The sequence below is a fragment of the Gallus gallus genome, chromosome 10, assembly GCF_016699485.2.
Source record: "Gallus gallus isolate bGalGal1 chromosome 10, bGalGal1.mat.broiler.GRCg7b, whole genome shotgun sequence".
Taxonomy (NCBI): Eukaryota; Metazoa; Chordata; class Aves; order Galliformes; family Phasianidae; genus Gallus; species Gallus gallus.
In genome coordinates this window covers 6,653,206-6,675,231 of record NC_052541.1, presented here as the reverse complement: position 1 = coordinate 6,675,231, position 22,026 = coordinate 6,653,206, and the positions used below count along the sequence as shown (strand labels likewise).

Here is a 22,026-nt window from a genome sequence, read left to right as displayed (position 1 = left end):
TAGGCAGCATCTGGCACTCTGTGTAAGCCTATCATCACACATACTCCATCTCCGAAGCACTTGGAAGTTGTCTGCTACCACTCTCAGACATCTGGTTGGTTGTTATGCACACTGAAAGCTGCTGTGGTTTAGGAGCTGACATACAAGCAGCTCCAATTCATTACTGTGTGGGTGGCAACGTCCATCAGAGCATTGGACCTTGTGGCTGCATGGAGTAACAGGACTAACCAGCCCATTTTGATCCTATAACAATCAGAATATATTTTCTCTTCATCAAAACCAGTATCTTAGCCTAACCTCATGATATTTTAACATCAGTACATCCCAAAAGGCTGTGAACAGAACCTACACATACAATTAAAGCAAATCTAACCTGGAAATCAAATGAGAGTTTACCAAGACTATAATCATAAATGCAAGCAGTTCATTGTCACTGTTTCTTACACTGCATTTGCTGCTTACAGGAAAAGCTTAATGTAACATTTATTTCTGCTATTAGACAATTTGTAGATAATGACATATACAACACAAATCAATTTCTCACATGATCTTGTTCTCTTCTGAACCAGAAAAGTCCTTCCATTCCCTTTCCTCCCCATTCATTCCCAATTCAGAATTGCAGTTTACCAACAGATCTTGAGTGTGTTCAAGGCCAAAACTTAGTGCTTTATCTGCATCCTTGCTGTGAAGATATCACTAGGTTTTCAGAGCTGCAGTCACTTAGACCTGTAATTGTGCCACAAAGCAATAGCATTTTAAGGTACAAAGAAGTTTAAATTATCTGTGTATTTTTACCTTTAAAAAAAAATATTGGAATCATGACATGATCTGTTGCTACTTTGGGATGGGTGTATATGAGAATAACATCCACAGATGTTTTCATTCTACCTAACCTATTCAGGATATAATCCAGTGCCAGTCAAAGGCAGAAGAATCTTCATACTAAGCCCAGCAGTCTGGGATCACGACCACGACCAGTCCTATGGATCTCACAGTTATCATTTATGTATCACTTTGTTTCATGGCAAGCATGCAAATGAATTAAGAATGAGCTACCTATTAAATATTTAGATTAGCTTTAAGCTTAGAAACCAAAAATCTAGGATCTGATCCCAGAACAAGATGTATCCACAACATTCCTTGAACAGTACTATCTTACTTCACTGGTTTACATACAGCTGTGAAGCATTTCCACAAATCTGCAACCATACAGGAATTCCAGTTTAGGACTGCTTTTGCTGATGTGACACCTTTGTTGTACCATCCTTCTCCCCAATTTCTAACCAAAAGAAATCTAGTTAGCAGACTATTCTGATCAGACAAAAAACATTACAGGACCACCGTTCTGAAAGAAAACACAAGTTGAGCCCTTTGATTCAAGAGAGGTTGTAGTCACAGAATTTGATGTTATTACACCAGCCCGTGCAGTGGAAGGAATGTGCTCCTACCAAATATTTGTGCCAACACTGCAGTGCACGTATACCTATGGTAGTGGAGAGGGCCTCAGAGACAACATCAACATTCTTGCAGGGTTAAGCCTGCTAGCCAGGTCCGCTGTGGAGCACATAAAGAGAACAAGTGCTTCCCTGGTTCTCTGGTATAATGAGATTATTATAACTACTGGTTAGCGCTTAACTCAGCTTGAAAGACTTTTTTTTCTTTAGGGTAGGTAGCAACATATTTGAAAGTGGTGGGCTGCAGCATATAGCCCAGCACAATAACAATTCAGCTAAGGCAACCGAGGGTTTGTTTTTTCATCTTGTCTTCTCTCCTAGGGGAAAGGGTACATTCTCTCAGCAATTAAAGAAAAGGGAGACTAAAGAGCATTTTAGGTGTTCTTGCTTCTTTCTGGACTCACTCAACCTAATTCTGCTGTTGTAGACTATCCTATTATTCCCACAGATACATTAGGATACTACACTCTGGTTCACTGTTTTAATGCGTTTTAAAAAGGCCTGAAGCTTTAAATACCTTTATTCAGAAAGCACTCACAAATGTTCTCGTAAATATCATCCCTTTCAACCAGACTGGTAAGACTTCTCTCATAATACAGCAATAATTCTTCTGCATTAGAAACAAATCCATACAGAGCAGGTGATAATAATACAACATACATTATCCACATGAACTGTTTTCTGAAAGGACAGGAAAAGCTTTGCTGCTGGCTCTGTTGAGAAATGTGGGCTCTTCACAGAAACACGACACAAACATCCTCTCAGGTCCCTCAAAAGACTCCTTGCGCTGGCTGAGCAAGTCCTGGTTCTCCAGCCTCCTTACAGGACCTAGCCTGCAGCCCTGAACCATCTCTGTGACTCTCTGTTAAACTCACTTTATGTTATTAATGCCTCTCTTATTCTGGAGGGGCCTGAAACTAGGCCTCTCCAGAATCCCCTATTCCCAGATACTGTCTAAGGAGAGCTGACTTGAGAGCACTTCCCTCAGTCTCAAGGCTGCCTGATACAACTCCACATACTGTTGAATGTCTTTGCTGCCAGGGCACTGGACTGGCTCATGCAGCCTGCTGACTACTATGGATCTTGCGGCCTTCTTCAGGGAGCTCTCTCTCAGCCCCAACCTGGATCATTGCAGGGTGTTCTTTCCAGGTTCAGGGCTTTGCATTTTTCCTCACTGAATATCAGCAAGCTCCTGTTGGCCACTTCCTCCAGGCTGTATAGGTCCTTATGGCAGCCCTGCTATTGGTGATGTCCCAAGCTGGGAGTCACTGTAAACTTGAGGGAAGAGCCCTCCATCACCACCTTCTAGATGACTGATAAAGACATCAGACAGGACCAGGATAGATGCCCTGCTGTTATCTACTTACTTTTGGACTTTGAGTATGACCATGAACATCTGAATCAATTACCAAGTGAGCAGATTTTAATTTATTTTTAACCTATCCAGCTGTCATTTACAATTTGACAACTTAATAACAAATTTTCCTTTACCTCTTTTTATTATTCTTCCCTTAAGCAAGTCTTTGACATAGATTGAGAAATTCTTCATAATTTTTAAAAGTAATGCTCTCCTGCCTGTTCCCTAATAGCGGATTAGACATGGTTTCATGAAGTCACACTGCAGAAGAGCTGTAGTTCAGATTACAGTTCAGTCAGCTTCTACAAAGGAGCAAGTAAAGAAAAAGAAAGATGCTCATACTGTCAGAAATGGCCCTACTCTGTACCAAGCTGAAGCCAAGTTAACAATACGTACAGCACTCATAGTTCTTTCCTCACTAAATCAATGTTGTAATCTATTGAATTTAAAAAGCTGCATCTTTTCTCTGCACACTAGGTTAATATTCATTATCCTACATGGAATTAGCAAAGAGCGGCTGTAACATTGATCAACTTTACACACTGTACACCTTGTTTATAATTGAAAATATCTTCCAGATAAGAGACTAGAAATTCCTATAGGACAAGCTGTCAAAATATCATCTCTTTTAAAATAAGCTCTTAAAGGTAAAAGGAGGATTTGAGGAACTGACAGAGAATGGGGGAAGGTACACTTGATGAGAGGAGCAGCACACATCACCAGTACCAGACCATATAGGTCTCACAGCCCATAGGGCAGTTTCTCTGAGCAGCACGTGTTGCTCAGGCCTGGTGGGGCCAAAGGAGAGCAGGGCCAGGCTGACAGGGGACACATCAGCCATGCTTAGCTATATGTCTCTCTGGGTCCTCAGCATACACGTACAGAACCTCATTTGTGCCAGTTTACCTGAACAGCACTTAATGTAGTGACACACATCCAGATCTGGTCTCAGCTTGAAGCACTTGTCCCTTTTATCTGATTCAGAGAACATCTCCATTGACCTCTCCCTGTTTTCATGTTTACACAAAATTTGTCTCTTGAGGAAGACCATGTTAAAACAAAAGACACTGAAAGACGTAAATGCTTATGTAATATTCTGAAATCTGTATATGGATAAGCTAAAATATTATATATATTAGCTTAAAATCAGTATGTTTTTTATTGCTAGAAATATATTAGCATTCATAGCTCTCCCATAGTTTTCCAGTTCCTGTAATAAGCCAGGGCTTTGAGTTAGTAATATGGCAGCTGACAAACAGGACGGAGAAAATGACCTTCTTGCTGAAATTCTGTAGTGATCTGTGGATTGAGCAGTGTGCAAGTGAAAACTCTGAAGGCCAGCACAGCTTTTAGCCCCAGCACACTATCTCCTGTCTTCTAGGAAAGCTCGTTGTTCATTTTCAATCATTTAATGGATTGTTCTGTGTACCTGGTAGAATCCAGCTCATAATGAATTGCACTGCAGAGATCTAAAGCATCCAACCTCAATTCTGAAAGAGTGGACTTTTGCCCACTAACTATAGCAATAAAAGCCCTTTCATTTTCTCATGCACTTTTCCTAATACACCAGAAAATGTCATATCTACATAAAGCAATATAAAACCAGCACTGTACAAATTCAGAGACCTGCACCTCCAGGCATTGGCTTTACCATATTTTAACAGTAACTCTATGTCTGTGTAACTGACAGGAGCCTTAGAGCAATATTATATACAAAACACATCCTCATTCAACAGCTTCTGCAAACTGTTCCATCCTACAAAGTCCCCAAGAATAGCTGTATCATATCATTGCACGGAGTGCAAGAGTAAAAACAACTGAAAGATGTTTTTATCAGAGCTAAATAACGTCAGAATGTTCTGCATAAAAAGTTCTTTGAATTATAGTTTTTGTTACCTTTGTTATAGAAACCTAATTTGGACTACTGAGGCTCAAAATCTACTTATTCTCCAGTTCTTTGAGATATTTTCTCATTTGTATGCAGTATTTGGGCAAAGAGCATTCAATACAATTTCATTAAGGGATCTTGCCCTCCAGAACGGGTGGGGAATGTCTTTTATTTAACAGTGTATTAATGGAAAACTTAGCAGTCCTTCTATTAGGCCATGAACTCATAAGTGATTTGGAAAAATGATCCGTGCTCCAGAGCATCATGAGTACTCCATAATACTTTCCTACAGACAGTAGCAGCAGTGATTTTCCATTCGGTTGGCAAAAATAAGCATCTGGCACTCCATAAAATACTTTAAGACTAGAACCAGCAGACCAAAGCTACGACTTAAAGAAGCTTGTGAAGCAAGATGTGTTTTCTTCACAAGAGTATTTCAAAGGAAGGGATAAGGCAGTCAATTTTCACATCCTGCACTGCAGAGGGCTCAGTCTGCTATTCTTTACCAGAGCAGAGCATCCGCTCTTGCTGAGTCAGAAAGCTGCTGAAGATGTGTGCGTGGAAATACCCGCCTGCAGGCAGGCCCTGAGTCACACTGCCGCTCCGTACCAGCCAAGTATCTGCAAAGAGGAACTACAGCAGCTCCTGGCAGGCAGCACCTCAGTGAGGGCAGACTTCTGAAGGAAAACTCAGCCTTTTCTCCAAGAGTTCCTCCTTGCTTGCCTAGCTAACAAGAATGTCAACACAAAAGTACTCAATCATAGTGTATTTCGAAAGTTTTATGTACATAATTTATTTCCTTTTCAAGTGAAGGGAAATACGCGCATACATCCATGCCAGGAAAATGTTTTTTTTTCTAGTTAGGCTGACAGCACATTTACCTCTAATTCATTGGCTGCAGAGCTCAAGGTAGAGCTGTGGCAAATTTAACCACTTAATGTATGTTACTATATCCTACCTGAACAAAGTCTTTTTTTGGTCAGATTTTGTTTGCAGTATGAAAAGCTTCAAGTCTTCAAACAGCTGAGCTTTAGTAAGGCTTTCAAAGCAGTTTAAGTGCTCTTGGAACCTCAGCCCTGTTTCAGCACAGATTTACACAAGTAGAGCTGAAGGGCTCACATTCTCAGAAGAGGACAAGGGCTTCTACAAGTCTGCGTTGAAAACATTTTTGAAAGCAAGTCTGTTGAACATTCATTTCCACTGAGAAAGTCAGCATCTGAAGCATACAAAAGAATTTAGGTGGAAAGATGACGTGTGTGTTGCTGGTAGTGTTTGTGCAAACATGAGTGTCTCACATTGCACAGAGCTGAGCAACAGTGTGGTACTGATGATCCCTCACTGCAAATGCTGGCAGTTATACCAGATGCATGGTAAGCATTTTCTCTGTACCTGAAGCTTGTCTTCCCAGAATAGCTCAACCACCTCAATTTGAGTGACCCAAGGCTCTGAAATGATGAACTGCATTTGTTATGATTGCAGAGATAGTGACGGTTTTGCTATTTTCTCTTTAAAAGCATTTTTAATCAATTACAAGGAAGTTAATTTGAAAAGATCAAAGAATAAAATAGACAGAAAATGTCACTATTTGAGGTAACATACCAGACCTGCAGCTACCACAATGGACAGGTAATACCAAAACCTGCAAAATGACTGCAGCCATTTCCTCCTGCTTACACCAGAACACCCAAACCAAGCAACAAAAACCCAAAGCTGAACTCTCCCAGTAGCCCTCTCAGTCAGCACTAATACAATGCACCTTTTCGGTTGCAGAACACATTCATGCCAAGCAATATGCATTCAGAAGCACGTTTGCAGCTTTCACAATACATGACAGTGGCATTCAGTATCTATTTGAAACATACAGCTTTCTTTCTGTGTGGGCTTTATTCTGCCCACTTCTATCTTGCTCAATACTCTCATGTGATGTCCCAGGACAGAATAAAGATCAACCCACAAACCATGATACTGATTTTAAACACAAGTTTTAACAAAGGAAGACTAAATGCTATTCACAAGATGTATACACATTGCTCACATTAACCTAAAGGGACTTCATGTTAATGCAGATTAAAACAAAACCAAACCACCACCCCCAACAACAAAAAAAAGCACAACTTTTGCTTTAAAAAGTTGCCCTTGATGAGATTTCTTACTCCTGTGGGCTGTTCAGAAAGGAAGAAAGCCTACAAAGCAGCTGGGCAGGATGAGAATAAAGTGTGTTTTGCTCTAAAAAAAATGGTGAAGAGGGCAACTTGGGGGTCCTCTTTGCGAAAGGTAGGTGACTTCTCGGGGATGCAAAGAATGAATTAGAAATCTTCAGAAACAAAAACTATGAGAAGAACAGACTCTGGTGGGGACAGCCTGACCTCAAAGAGACAGCAGGGCCATTGTCCTATACAGCGTATGGAATTTTTTAAGTACTAAATCCAGCAAGTTATATACGACTTCTATTAAAAGTTCAGAATATTGTGAAGATGACAACCCTAGCAAAACTGACATTCAACGTGGATTAAATACAAGATGGAATTTCTACATCTCAGTGGATTTCTAAGAGCTCATGTTAATGGGAAGGAAAAGGAGACAAAGATAATGAAGAAGCACAGAAGATATCTGAAAAATAGGACGGGTTCTTAGATATGCAATGTCCTGAAAAATGCTATCTGCACAAGTGTTCAGCCAACAACCCAGATGGGCACAAATTGCTGAAGAGTTAGAACTGAGCTGCTGGTAAAAATGACAGCTCTGCCCGATTACAACCATATAACATTTTTGGGAAAAATCCCCTGAAACTATTAAGAAAACATTTTTTAGGGTTTTATTTTCAACATTTGGTTTGCTTATTGGCCATATCACTGTGCCCAGAAATCATTAATTGTTATTTTTCTCTCTAAATGGCTTGTCTAATGTTGAAGGCAAACTGACCTCTGATTCTGCAGAGGCAACAAATTGGTATAAGGAGATAAGTCCTCCTTGAGGATACGCTTGGGGAGTAAAAGCACTGCAACTGTGAGCAACACGCACTAATCAGCTCATAAGAATTATTGCCTATGCTTAAGCTGGTGAGTCCTGGGCAAGAATTATGTCCTGTCTGCCTTACAGCCCTCTTGCAGTGGGCACAAACAAGCTCTTCATGGATGACAGTGATTCATCATCTGACCTGGAGTATCATCTCTCTTCTTCCTCCTCCTCTTTCTGTGGCTTCAGTGATTGACAGCACTATATAGGCTAACACGACTGGTATTTGCACACAGACTGTAAGAAACCCACAAATCGTTCCTTATTGCCTTTATTAGCTTGTATTTCCTGGGAGAGCTCCTGGCATCAAGATTTAAAAGGGCAGCTGCTGGGCTATCAAACCTTCTTCCTATCTACAAAAACACTTTGAATTACTGATGAGAATATCCTAGTGAAATATACTACGTGTACTTACAAAAACAGAGCATGTCTGCCATTACACGAAATCAAGGGATTGAGTTTGACTTCATGTACAGCTCTTGTAACTGGCAGCACAGTTTCCACAAGAAGCCTTCCCAGCATGAGTGAGTGGGAGTACTTCTGCTTTTACAGAAGAGGTAGAGTATAATGTTTTTAGCAGAGACTGATTACTGACTGGCTTCCAAATGCATTATAAACAGCTATATCGCTATTGTAAGACAAACTGACACATGTAAACAAATCTACTATCTTTAAAAAAAATAGGGAAACCAGCTGGCTTCACCAAGAAAAGCTGCAGGTTGAGAGAATTACAAAACACTGAGATAGAAATGTACACTGGGTATTTACAAACCGTGCAGTTGTGCCCTTTCTTCGTGGAATGTCTCACATTGCATACATTGGAAACACCACGAAGGTGGAGCAGGAAGGCACAAATACAGCGTTATCAACTTGAAAATGTCCGTGAATTATGTGAAAAAGCAGCATCACAAATACATTTAAGACACGCAGAAAAGGTTTTTCCTCCCTTCAATGTATGAGTTATCTATAGCTTAGAAAAACTTCTGCTATGCACATATGAATTTTACTTTACTACTATTGTACTTCTCCACTTAAAATTCCATCTATTCCTGGGAAACACATCAGAAACAGGCTTTTCAGCAACAAGCTCACTTCTTTGAAGAATACCACCCAGTAAATACATAGTTCTGAAAAGAGATTCAATTCCCTCGATAGCTTCTATATCAACTACACATACATGTGCATTTTTACACTAAAAGGCAACGTTTTGTCATGTTCTCAGTGTCACAGCATCATCACAACAACTTGCTATACAAAATAACTATCTTCTTACAAGCTTATGGTGGGTATTGCAAGGATTCTAACAGTACTACCTTAAGAGCTCCCCAGAAACCGTTAGGAGGTTTATTTTTTAGCAAGTGTTGCCTAAAATCACTATTTCTGAAGCTCATGCTGCTAACCTCATTCTGTCTTCCAAAAGGGTATTTCCCTGGAAATTTGTATCATCTTAAAAAGCAGATGAAAATCGCAAGCCATGTAAAAATCTTTGGAGGGATTCAGTTCTTATATTATTCTAATTAAAAATTTTCCAAGCAGCTTAAGAAAAACATATAGTGACTCTCAATGGACAGACTCACTCTGAAGAAGAAATTTTGTTCAAAGATGGGGAATAAGACTGATAAAAGGATTAGCGGGCATGAGACAGAACTTAAACTGCAGTAGGGTGGATAAAATTCACTATGGGGTTATAATGAAATTTGCTAAAGCCATTAATGCTCAATATTTCCACTGAGTATAATGGAGTTCAGATTCATCTCCATATAAAAAAGGACTGCTGCTTACTCTGACTTCATTCTGAGTAGATGCAATTTACACTGTGAAGAGGAACAAGCCACTGGGAATCATTAGCAAGAAGGCAGAAGCTGGCTCTTAACATGCTTGTTCCTGCAGCAGCAGCAAACATGATGAAGAAAGTGCACAGTTTGATCAAAATTTTGTGTATGATAGGCAGAAAAAAATAATTCAATTGCATATCTGTGGTGTAAATCCTACAAGTGACACAGCATAGTCTTCGGGGTTGCATACTTTCATTTGCCATCTGAATATTGCATAAGTCAGGTACTGATTTTCCTTTCCTTGTTATTTCTCTTTTAGTCAGACTTCTGAGTGGGGCTGATGATACTGGTAACACATCAAAGAGCAACAAATTTAGACCTGAAAAGGAAAAAAATGAGCAAAGAAAGGAGTAGGAAAGAACACATGAGGGAGGGAAATCCTACTGAAACCCTGGGACTGGAATTCTGTAGATCTACAGAGATCAAGCTGAATATATACAATGAATGAAATGTAAGCAAAGGAGTGGATGCATGTATGAACTTCCCTGAGACATCCACATCTGTCATGCCTACAGGAAAATGATCTCTAAATGTATATATTAAAAGAGAGAAGAAAACAGGATTGAAATAAGAGGAATGGGTTGTACAATGCCTCATCTAAAGCTTCGCAAGTGCCAAGCATGACGTTGTTTGGTTATAGAAATCAATATTTTCCTGCTAGTCCTTGCTTATAACGCTTTCTATGAATCTATGATTCTGTAAGCATAGTACTGCACTGCAATTTCAACTTTTTTTTTTTTTGCTTCCGTCCAACTGAGATAGTATTAAGCCCTTTGTTACCAGGGCAGATGAGACATAACTGATTTTAACCTAGATGTAGGTTAGACATAACCTTCCTCAGAAGAATGCCTAAAGTGATTCCCAAACCACCTTAAAATTTTCTTGCAAATGAACTGGTTGCCCCCCCCAAAGTGGGAAACCAGCAATGCCCAGTGCAGACGTGTGTTCACTTCAGTTTCAGGCATTTATGATTACAAATAAAGGTGAATAAAGGGAAAGATTGGAAGACTGAAAGAACAAACATATTTATAAAGAAAGGTTTGAGGTTTCTTTCCTGTTCAGGCCACGTTAGCACAAAAGCATCCTTGACAAGTAAAACAAAAAAACAACAGCAAGATAACTTGCAGATATGCTACCTGATTCACTTCTAGAGTATTTTTTCTATTTAAAATGTGAAATCAAATTTATGTCTCAGCTGTATTCAAAACTAAAATGTAATTATTCTTATATCAAACCTTCAAATTGGTTACATGATAGAAAACGTTGCTTTCTCCTTTACAGAAGTACTCTGCTTCTCTGACTTCAGGCATCTTAAAGTTTTCCCCTACCTCATCTGCAGGGTTTACAACCATGCAACAGCCTAAGTAGCGCCACCATTCCTTTCTGGTTAATACTCTCAGATATAAATTTGTAGCAATTCAGTAGCAGCTACATAAGCAGTTGATCCTCTCCTACATTAGATCTCATTAGAATGAAACATCCAACATTAAGATCGTGGCAAACGTCTTCTACAAGAAAAATTCACATTTTCTGGGACAGAAAGCCTTTTGAGGTTTGAGAAGTAAGGAGTATGAGAATAACAACGTCTGACAGGATTACTGTATTAAAAAATTAAACTAAAAGGACCTATGAGAAGACACAAGGTCAATTACTGTTGTATGCCTCTAAAGCTCATTTTTCTTCTAATAAAGACAAGACTGCCCACGCTAGCTACCTGAGTCACTTTCTTCACACACACTGTTATAGTACTAAACAATATGATCACATGCTCATCTCAACATAGACCAAACAACAGTACGTAGATGTAATCAACTAAACATCTGCAGATACAGATTTTCATGAGACAATTTAATTATAATGCAGAACTGCCTTCCTTTGATAGTCCTTCCCACGACTGTAGGAAGCTTGTGTAGATTGATTATTTACAGAAGAGCCATATGAAGGTTTATATCCACGTATGGGACCTTTCCTCTTTTTGTCAGATGGCATCAAATGAAGATACATCCTCAGGGATAAATGGATAGGAACCCTACTGTTGTCTGCTGCCTTCCTATTGCTGTATTTACTGGCTTGCTAATCTACACACAGAAATGGAGCACAGGAAACCAGCCAACAGTTGCCACTGGAAAGCTGGCATCACCATGTGTGCTACCAGGTCATATTTGTTTTCTCCTTCCAATACCAGCAACGCTAGCAGCTTGTGAAGAGCCTAGCCACACACAAATGAAAAACTTATCTTCCTGGATACTGAACACAGAACATATTAGGGAGAATCATGATTATTACATTTATACTAAATGCAGTCAAAAGAAATACTAAAAATAAAGTTTTTAATTACAAAATCCCTTTGTCTCAGACAACAAGGCAAAAGCAGGGATAATTAGAAAGACATCACACTAACAAAGACAACTTCATTCTTCATGTAGTAAACTTAAAAACTTCCATAGGAAATAGTCACATGCATTAGCTAGAAAACAGATCCCATACATGTTTTGCATGTAAATATGCATACAGTAAAATATTTACTAGTCTTCTAAATATCAAGCTGAGAGTTTTAGTTCTTTATCGAGAGTAGTTCTTGAGACCATCTGTAAGACTATGACACACAATGCATGATTTGTTTGAGCCAAGAACAGATGACCAACTTGTTGGAAGTGGATTCTTGCTCACAAAATGGCTGCACAAGACTCACCAAACATTTTGCATAGTTAAATACCTCACACTTTAGAAATACAGCTTTTCTAATTAACTTTCCAGCGGGCTTTAGCAAGTGGTATTTCCTTCAAAGAAACAGTATCTACTCACCTACCTCTCAACCTCCCCTTTAATACTGAAGCACTCTGAAAAGGATACCAAGAAGCACTCATTTCCTTTTCATTTCTTACAATACCTTAAGAAATGGAATCTTTTTTTCTTCTCAAAATGAGTGAGATAGCTATGTAGGAGGTTGTTTACATAATATACTGGCAAGCTATTTGAATAAAAGGAAAGCTATCCATCCTCTCTTTGCCTTAGGATTGATGAAGAGCGAAAGTAAAAAATTTACCACGGGGGTTTCACTCCCCATACTTGATTTCCTGTCTACCACAGAACAGACTTTATTACAGACTTATTTCCAGACGGCAGAACTCATCTGTTGTTGTGACAAACAGCCAGTGACTGTGAGACAACGTGTTACAACTTCTTTCATTCCACTGCCACGAGGAAAGGACAGCTCAGCTTTAAACCAGGACACAAACCCAGGCTGTTTGGAATTACTTCACAGCACATTATTTACACCCTTATCACCACCATTACAAATAACAGTTCTAAAACAGACACACTGTTGCTAACTCCGTGCCCATAGCAAATCAAAACCAAACCAGAAAACTCCCCATAAGTTTAGAGCTAGTTTACAGACTTCTAATACTCCTGCCAGTCCTACAGAGAGCAATAAAGTGCTGTGGGTCTGTGGAGGTGACCACTCCTGCATGGATCCTCCATGGAAGACACACGGTCCCCAGTCACCCATTGCTGGCACCTTACATGGGCTGACTGATGACTTCAGCATGGCTTTAAAACATACCATCTGCTAAGCATTTCATTTTTATCAAATTATTTTGTGTTATGTCAATGCAGTGTAAATAAGAACAGAATAATAAGAATGATGTTTAATAGCACAGTCACTGAGGTTACTTCCTACAGATAGAAAGGTATTGCAATCCCATCTCTTTGCACCCCTCTTACCCTGTTCACACAGACAGATAGCAGATGAAGCTAGACAACAAACAGCTCTCAAACAATATAAAACATTATGAGAAAAAGAAAAAGCAACCAATAAATCAGACCTGTCTGCCTCGCAATGAACAAACTGTTTTCAATCAGCAGAGTAAGATTTTGCCTACTGTAGAGATGACCATAAAAAAAAGAAAACATAAAAAAGGAAACATGACAAATTAGATCTCATGGTTCAGAAGGTAAAACTCTGGATCAATAGAAGCATCCCCTACAATGCAACTCCTACTCACAGCACCAAGCTGTCATTTGTTTCTTTTGGGTAATACTGAAATTGATTGGAATTGAGTACAGGATGCTCTCACAATAATACAATATTTGCAAACAAAAGATTTTTATTTCATTATAAAGCTGTTAGACCTGGGGCACTGGACAAATCCCAATCTGTGTAATTACATTCTGTCTACCTAAATTCTCTCTTCAGCCTTAATCAGAAGTGACATTTTCCTTCATTTTCTATCTTACTTTATGGTTTCACCACAGAAGAGCCTCTACTTGTATGAAACAACTATTTATAGCCAGCATAAAGGGCAAGCTGGATGCAAGGGTACAATGAAGGTGTGACATTTGTAGAAGTCACAGAAGACATTGTCTATTGTAAGGAACTTTCAGATTCCTCTCTTTGTTGAAACGTAAGCTTCTATTGGTACAACTGGCATCACTTAGGTTTCTTCACAGGAAAGTAGGGTAGTTGAGGCTGGAAGGGATTCCTGGAGGACTGTCATTCAATCTCCAGCTGGAAACAGGGCCAAATAAAGTCAGACCAAGTTGCCCTGGCCTTATCCATCCTGATGTTGAAAACTTCTAAGGATGGCAATGATTATTCAGCCTCTCTGTTCCCATGGCTGTTCCCCCAACTATTCTCAAAGGGCAAAAGGTTTTCCTATTTGAGAAGTCCTAAGGACTTGGAATTTGTCCTTACTGACTTTCAATCTTTTCCCGCCAGCTGATTCCTGACCCTGTTAGGCAGCTATGAATGCTAATTAATAAAAACAAAATGTGCCTACACACAATAGCATCTGGCCTGCTTCTTAGCAACATTCTGAAAATAAAACACCACCACTCCCCCCCGCCCCCCCAAAAAAAGAAAAAACAAACACACAACAACTACCGGTACCTTAATGCAGCCACATTTAACTCTCAAAACAAAGCTACAAACTTCCCACAGAGGCTGCAGCAGGATTCTATTCATATACACAATTCCTGAGATCCTAGTTGCATTCTAAGCTCAGAAAGAAAATGCTGCTAACTCAGTTGCTGTAAGGTAATGCTTATCTTTGTATGCTTTACAGGATACAATAGCATCAATTATAAGCAATTTAGTCATCTATTAAAAAGCTCGCAACAGTGAAGCCACAGACTGTTTTCCATAAATCATAGAACTGGATGTTTTAACATTTATTTTCTGGATAGAAGTGTGAAGGTGTGTATATTTATAAAAGATATATGAATACCTAAAAAACTGGTCATCATTAAATAGTTATAGAAATTAAAATGTGTAAATCAAAATGTTACGCATAAGCATACAAATTTAAATAGGTCTAGCAATCCTTCATGCTATAAGGCAGTTAAAAAAGCAAAAAGATTTGTCTTCTTCACTTCAACTCAATTCTCCTTATGAAATACTAAGTTATATTTTCTTCCTTTAATTATGCTTAGAAAAAGCCAGACCTTCCTTACAATTCAGTCCATCTTGTGAAAGTACTTGAATCTTAAATAATTCTCACTGAGACTAAACAGACAGCATGAGTACAAGGACTTCTCTGCACAGAGTAAACCAACTTGGGCAGGCTGCAGGCTACTGCTAAATTTGTCTTTCGTTACACTAATCAATGGATGAAGTAAAAGGATCTCTAAAAATTGAATATAGAAGCAAATAGGAAAAATAAAACAGTATGCTTAAGTTGCAAATTGATTTGTTGTTGTTGATTAAAATTTGTTGTTGATTAAAAGCCACAATATTCAAATGGAAGAGGCTCAGCAAGTACTATAGTTCAAGAAGAAATTAATCACATATTAAGCACGACAGAATCCCAATATTTCTCCGACTTGTGGCCACAGGTTTTCCAAAATATCCTAATTTCTTTTTAAACATGCCTGCATAGAAAGACTGAATAATGAAACTATAAATAGCAATGCAGTTTCCAGCACTATAGATGGTAACACTTTGCAAACATTAAATGTGTTCATACTCCCATCACTTTCAGAAATAGTTGAGGCTGGATGGCAGCACTGCAGCCCCTCCGTCCTACTCCTGGCTCAAGCAGTGCCAGCCAGAGCACAGTGCCCAGGGCTGTGCCCGGGTGGCTTTTGATCTCCGAGGAGGAAGACAAGTATGGATGAACATATCCAAAGTGTTCTCACACCTTGCCATCTCATGACTGTGATTATCTTTTGGGACTTGCCTCATATCTTCAAAACATGATTAAAAGGCAGCCAACCTACAAATTTTTCCCTACTCAAGATGCATGCTACCAGGCATTACTACTACAGAGTCAGAAGCAAGCCAGGCAATCACTCTCTGTTGCCAGCATTTATAAAGATGAAGCTAGCCTTAATGAATACTATAAACATATAAACATCTGTCTTTGAAATGGTGGGAAAAGGCAGCAAGCTACCCACAAGGCTTTTTTTGTTGTTGTTGTTCTTTTTGGCTAAGAATGATACAGTTAAGAGACAAGGACTCAGAGAATAACTCGGCAGTAAGTAGACATAGGGGGAAATAAAACCTAAGGCTATTCAGGAGCCAGTGACGAAGGTAGAAAACAGCAGCATCTCATGCCAGTATAACAAGACTGATGAGACAGACAGCTAGAGTAAATAGTGTTAAATTACTGTGAAAACCAAAGAGACAGTGAAAAGTATTGTGCCCACAAAGAGAAAAAGTGACCTTATTGCAGTGAGCAAGTCAGCACTGCAATCCAGCTTTGCTATATTTTCAGTTTCCTTCAAGAACTCAAACTCTTTGGCATTCTTCCTGTACGTGGGGTGGCCTCCTACTTACCATACTAAGCTTAAGAAACTGATGAGGAATACATAACTGAAAGCACCAGCAAATGTATGCTGCATTTTCATATGACAGAGAATAGTATGACATATGTAAAATAGTGAACAAATCCAGATCAGTACTGGCTTCGCCTATACAAGCCTACTGCTATGGTAGTCATCACAGCCACTACCATCACTGTGAGAGCATCCATGTCTGTTGCTGAGGTCATCAGCTCAGAATGGCTCAATTTCACACACACACAAAAAAAAAATACCAATAAAACAAAACAAAACAGAGTATGACTCCATACAGTGGAATTCTGTAACTGATAAAGCGTCAAGTGGCTATTACAGTTTTTAGAGGATGCAGAAACCAGAGTTGTTATGGAGACCTCCAAATCACAGAATAGCTTGGGTGGGAAGGGACCCCAAGGATCACCAAGTTCCAGTCCCCCGCCACTGGGGGCATTTAGTTTGGAAAGAAATTTAATTCAAGCCTACACAGCTTAGAAAGAAATGCAAACAATGGGGCCTTGTTCTGGGTGGTTATCACAGAGACAAGGGCAACAGTGACACCACACTGAAGGGCTGCAAAACACTCCTGTTGCTGCTGGAGCATATGACAAGATCCACATCTCCACCTATTTGTGTTTGCAAAACACTTCTGTCTAGAAACCACACCGCAGATGGCACAGCTATGTTCTGCTCTATTAGCTCAGTCGCAGGAATTCCACTGTGGTTAGAAATTATCCAATGAGTGTGGAATTCACAGAAAAAAGATTTCTAGCAGCAACTGCCTTAACATCAGCAGACCACAGTAACTAGGCCACAGAATCTTCATCTGTCAGGGAGCTCAGGGTCATAGAGCACACACAGATTCCAGAGACAACCAGGGTTTCTCCCTTGGAAAGTGCAGCCACACTGCATTAAGATTTCCAAAAGGGAAAACCCATGCAATGGCTACATCGTAAGTACAGCCAGGGATAAAACAGTGGCTGTCACTCCAGGCCCACCCAGATGAAGTGCTTACGGCTGGTCACCCTAACCCTGCCACCTGTGCTGCTGCAGCTCAACCTGTCTGCAAGGTCAGTCATTGGTTGAATCTCCAAGAAGAAAAGTTCTAGAAAAAAAAATTTCCTTCATCCTACATGATTTACCTCCATGTTTTCTTCTGGTGGCATTCAAGGGAGTTTCACTGAATAAAATAGACTTCCAAACACTCTATAGATATTTGCTATAAAAAGCTCCCAGTCACCAGAATGCATTCCTTATCCCTGTTACTACTCTGGATGCATCAGTAGTAAAGCACATACCTGCAATACACATTCCATTTCAGCCAATGGCTGCACATGCTTATGTAAACTAATTATAATTATCCATTACAAATTGACAGTGCTGCACAGCAGAAAAATGTTTTAAGCTATCACAGGGGATGCCTATTTTCCTATGCTTGAATTACTACTATTTAAGCCATAAAAAAAACATAAGCAAGAGTTGGAAAAAAAATTAAAGCTCAGTGGAAAATATTATAGGGAGGGAAAAAAAAAAGATGGTCACCATGTCGTATTTGAGATCCTATAGTCCAAACAAACAAAAACTTGAAGGAAATACTCCCCTGGTGGGAACATGTTTTAATCTAAGTGCTGTGCTGCGACACGTAAAGAGATGCCTTGCCTGAGCTGGTGACTACAAAAGCAGAAACCTTTCACTGCAGAACTGACGATGATTCAATCACCATCTTTTAAAGCCTCATTTACTATCAAGGAAAGCAATGAGATATTTATTATGACTCTGTCACAAAAGTCACAGTAGCTGTAAATGAAAGCAAGCTTTTTTTTTTTTTTCCCCAAGCTCTTTCGGTAGCTATTTCAAGCTACATCTTTTTTTGAATGAACAGTCCCAAAGGAAGCTGCAGACACTAGCAAAGCTAGACTGGCAAATGAAAAGTATATTTTGTCCCAGTAAACAAACAAGACATCTCCTTCAATTACTACCAAAAAAGGATTGGCGATAAAAATGCGGATTAGTCAGAGTATGGCCACAATAATTATTAATCCAGCAAACAGTAATTAATCACTACTATGAAAAAGCTGATGCTTTTTGATCTTTTTCTGTTGTTGATGATGTACTTTTTTTTCCTAATTGAAACAGGTCAGACCTTCACACAGAGGCGGTGACAGATCTGATGGGCGGTAAGTATCTGGGAGAGACAGAAGTGGTGACAGGCACTGCAGTCAGGAGAGGATTGATGAACAAGTTGTGAATGAAGTGGAGCAGAGAAAATAGGACATTCTTAAAATTTTATTTAACCAAGACAAAACAGACACCATTTTTTCAGCAGCACTTATTGTTGCAGACACTCATGAACAGAATGTTCATTAAAAACAAAAGCTTAAATTTACTGGAATCCAGACACTGGGCAGTGCTCATACGAGGAATCACACCCTACAGCAGGACAGCTGATTTGTCTGGAAAGCAATGGGAGCCTCCATTGTCAGGGTCCTTTCTTTGGCAGCTTCACCTGGATTGCAGGAGGCCACGCAAACCATTGTTATGCTCCAGTGTTTCAGTCCAGCTGGCCCATTGTAACACACGGCCATTCCAGCTCATGCAACACTGCTGTTACCCTAACTATATACAAAACATTAACATTGCTATACCCTACAAAAGACTGCCCTCACAGAACAATTTCCGCTTCTGCAGAAACACTTTCTACAGATCATTTTCAAGTGTCTTACCAATGTTCAGTTTACTTCTGCAGCAAGAGCTCTGGAAATCCCTGGGACATGCCATCAAAGGCATTAGTTTAAGCATACAGGTTGGATTAGATGGAGCAGGAGCTCCACGGTGTCATGGTTTTAAATCTCAAAACCTGTTCAAAATTCCCACCTGAATTTGCGACATTTTCCATCTGGACAGTCCTGCAGCTATTAAATACTTCACTGCAAAGGGGGCTGGCAGTTCTGTCAGTCACCCAGGTGCAAACTACTCCTCATCTCCTCTATGAAGACATTGACTAAGGAGATCCTGCATCCCCTAGATAATCGATTAATGCCTTACATGTAATGAGTGCATATACAATCAGAGTCCTGGTATCCAGTTACAGCACTGTTGTATCAACAGTGGCCTCAAGTTGTGCCAGAGTAAGTTTAGGTTGGATATCAGGAAAAACTTCTGTACAGAAAGGGTTGTTATGCACTGGAATAGGCTCCCCAGGGAGGTGGATGTGTCACCATCCCTGGATGCGTTTAAAAACCATTTGGATGTGGTGCCCAGGGACATGATTTTGCAGAGGGTCGTCAGTTAGGGTAGTATGGTTAGGTTGTGGTTGGACTCGATGATCTTTAAGATATCTTCGAACCTGAGCAATTCTATGATTGATTCTATGACAGAACAAAGTTAACTTTCATACTTACAATGCAAATCCCCGAGCTCATGCCATTACCTACGATCTCCAGTTCCTACAGATTTCATTCAGAGCCCTGGTGAACTTCAGTTGTCTGAAAGCCTCATAAAGAGATAATTCAGCACACTCCCATCCTAAAATTAACTCCTGCAAGAAGTAATTAACCTTTTAAGCCACATGATAAGGTGTACGTGCTTCCTCTAAGGCCTGTTGTATTGCAAATGACCTTGGTTTTCTGCTAGATAACAAAATAAACATTTTTATAGAAATAGTGTTCCATCAGCCAAAGATGAAATGCAAGCAAATGTAATGCAAAGGAACTTGATCTCCTGCTCAGACCAAATCTCCACATTAACCCCAACACTTCGCAGAAAGAGGTTAAATTCAGTGGTGCTGAATGAGAGCCATCTCTCAGAAAGGAAAGTCTCACTGCTAAGAGGAATAATAAAGAAAAAAAACAATGCTCTTAAGAATAAAAGTTACAGATTCTCAGGTGAATGGTCCACATACTATATGCAGAAAATAGTCCTCTGTATAACCCTGTTCACTTTTTTTTCTTCCCCAGGAAATGAAACAGTGGCTGCTTCTCTGAGCTTAATGACATAGCCATGTTCGTCAAAAAGCCACTCAAACTCACCAGAACACTGATGATAAAGCCATGTCACAAAATGACTTTCCTGCCTCCTAAGAAAGGTAACACACAGCCTGGCTGTACTTGAATTCCTGACCACGAAAGCATCAGAACTATTTGTCCTCCCACTTGCTCGTTATCCAGGGTTGCAGACTAACACATACAAGGTTTAATAGAAATGTTTGAACCATACAAAAATAGATTGCTTTAAAAAATGAAAATTACTAAAATAACATCCTTTGTGCAGTCTCTCAGGCATTGTTAGAAGGCAGAATGCTGCTGACTGCAAATGATGGGCCTGATATTGAGCTCCTTTACGAATCAGAGCTATAAGCCCCTTGACACGTAAACAATCAGAATGATTTATTCTAGTACGCAGGACTGAAAACCTCCTAACAAGTTACTGAGAGCACACAGAGTGCCAAGTATATCTAGGATGGATGGATGCAAAGGACATTACCCCCAAGGACTCCTGATAACATTTATATACATTCTAAGCCTTGAATTTACATTTTCTTTTATGCATCAGATGATATTAACAGCTGAATACAACCTAATTGTAGCATACTGCATTTTAATTAACGTTATACAAATGTAAAATTAAATAAATAAAGAATAATTACTATTCATCAGGAACATTTGCTATTCTACTTCACTTGTTATCTAAGAAGTATAAAAAATGAATAGCTACAGAGCCTTGCAGGGTAGAAATACCACAATCACTATTCTAATACTTCCTTCCTGCAAGATTCAGATTACAAACACTGAAGAAAACCTAAAGATGTCTAAACTGAATTAATTCAGACCTCCATCAGTGACAATGAAATCAGAATCCAGCCTATCAGTTAGCAGAAATTAGTTTTCAATAAAAAAGAAAATCCACCACAAAAAGACCATGTAGATGTACAGACCTGCTCTTTCAGGCAAAACAAATATAAACTGGTATATATGTAATATTATTATATACATATATTATGCTCATAATAATATAAACTGGTTTGGAAGAGAAACACAGCCACAAAAGAATGATTTTAATTCTATTAAATCCTTAGTTACCATTGCTCAGAAAGTCTGATAGTCATTTTTACTGCAATGACAAATATAAGTAGTTCAGATTATTACTTATTGCTACACAATTTCTTAAGAGCAGAGCTGTACTCTATGCTTGGATACATAGCGCAGCCAGGCTACTCAGTTACTTAAATATGAGTACATCAAAAACTGTTTGTTGCCTACAGTGGTACACATTGCTCTCCCCATCACTGACAGACATGCACCACTGAAATGATAATACCAGACCTACACCATAAGTCACCTTTCCAGTAGGTAGGTGTGGCGCACAGATACCTAACGTAGGACAGTCATTAAGTGGTACTGATACATACTGAGGCATCACTGCCATGGTTTCTAAGTCAACAACACAGTGATGTGAAATACACCATTGGTTAGACCTAGCTCCTTAGACAACTAAGTACATTAAAAACACTCTTTGACTCACCGGGAACACTAGGAAGTAATTATTTCTCTATTTTTGTTATTAAGAAAATGTGAGATCCTGTATGCACAGGTATATACCAAGGAATGACTCTTCAGAAAAATACAGCACAGGGAAAAGAAGCATAGAGTCTGTAATTACTCCATAGATACCTCTCCAAGTGAGAAAGCACACAACATTTAC

The 22,026-nt window shown here is 39.3% G+C and overlaps 2 protein-coding genes across 3 annotated transcripts in view; one reads left to right on the top strand and one right to left on the bottom strand.

Annotated features, from left to right (window-relative positions):
* Positions 1-22,026, top strand: part of MPHOSPH10 (M-phase phosphoprotein 10) — a 1,076,704-nt gene that overhangs the window by 209,365 nt on the left and 845,313 nt on the right. The gene's annotated exons all lie outside the window — the stretch shown is intronic.
* Positions 1-22,026, bottom strand: part of MYO1E (myosin IE) — a 220,193-nt gene that overhangs the window by 157,128 nt on the left and 41,039 nt on the right. The gene's annotated exons all lie outside the window — the stretch shown is intronic.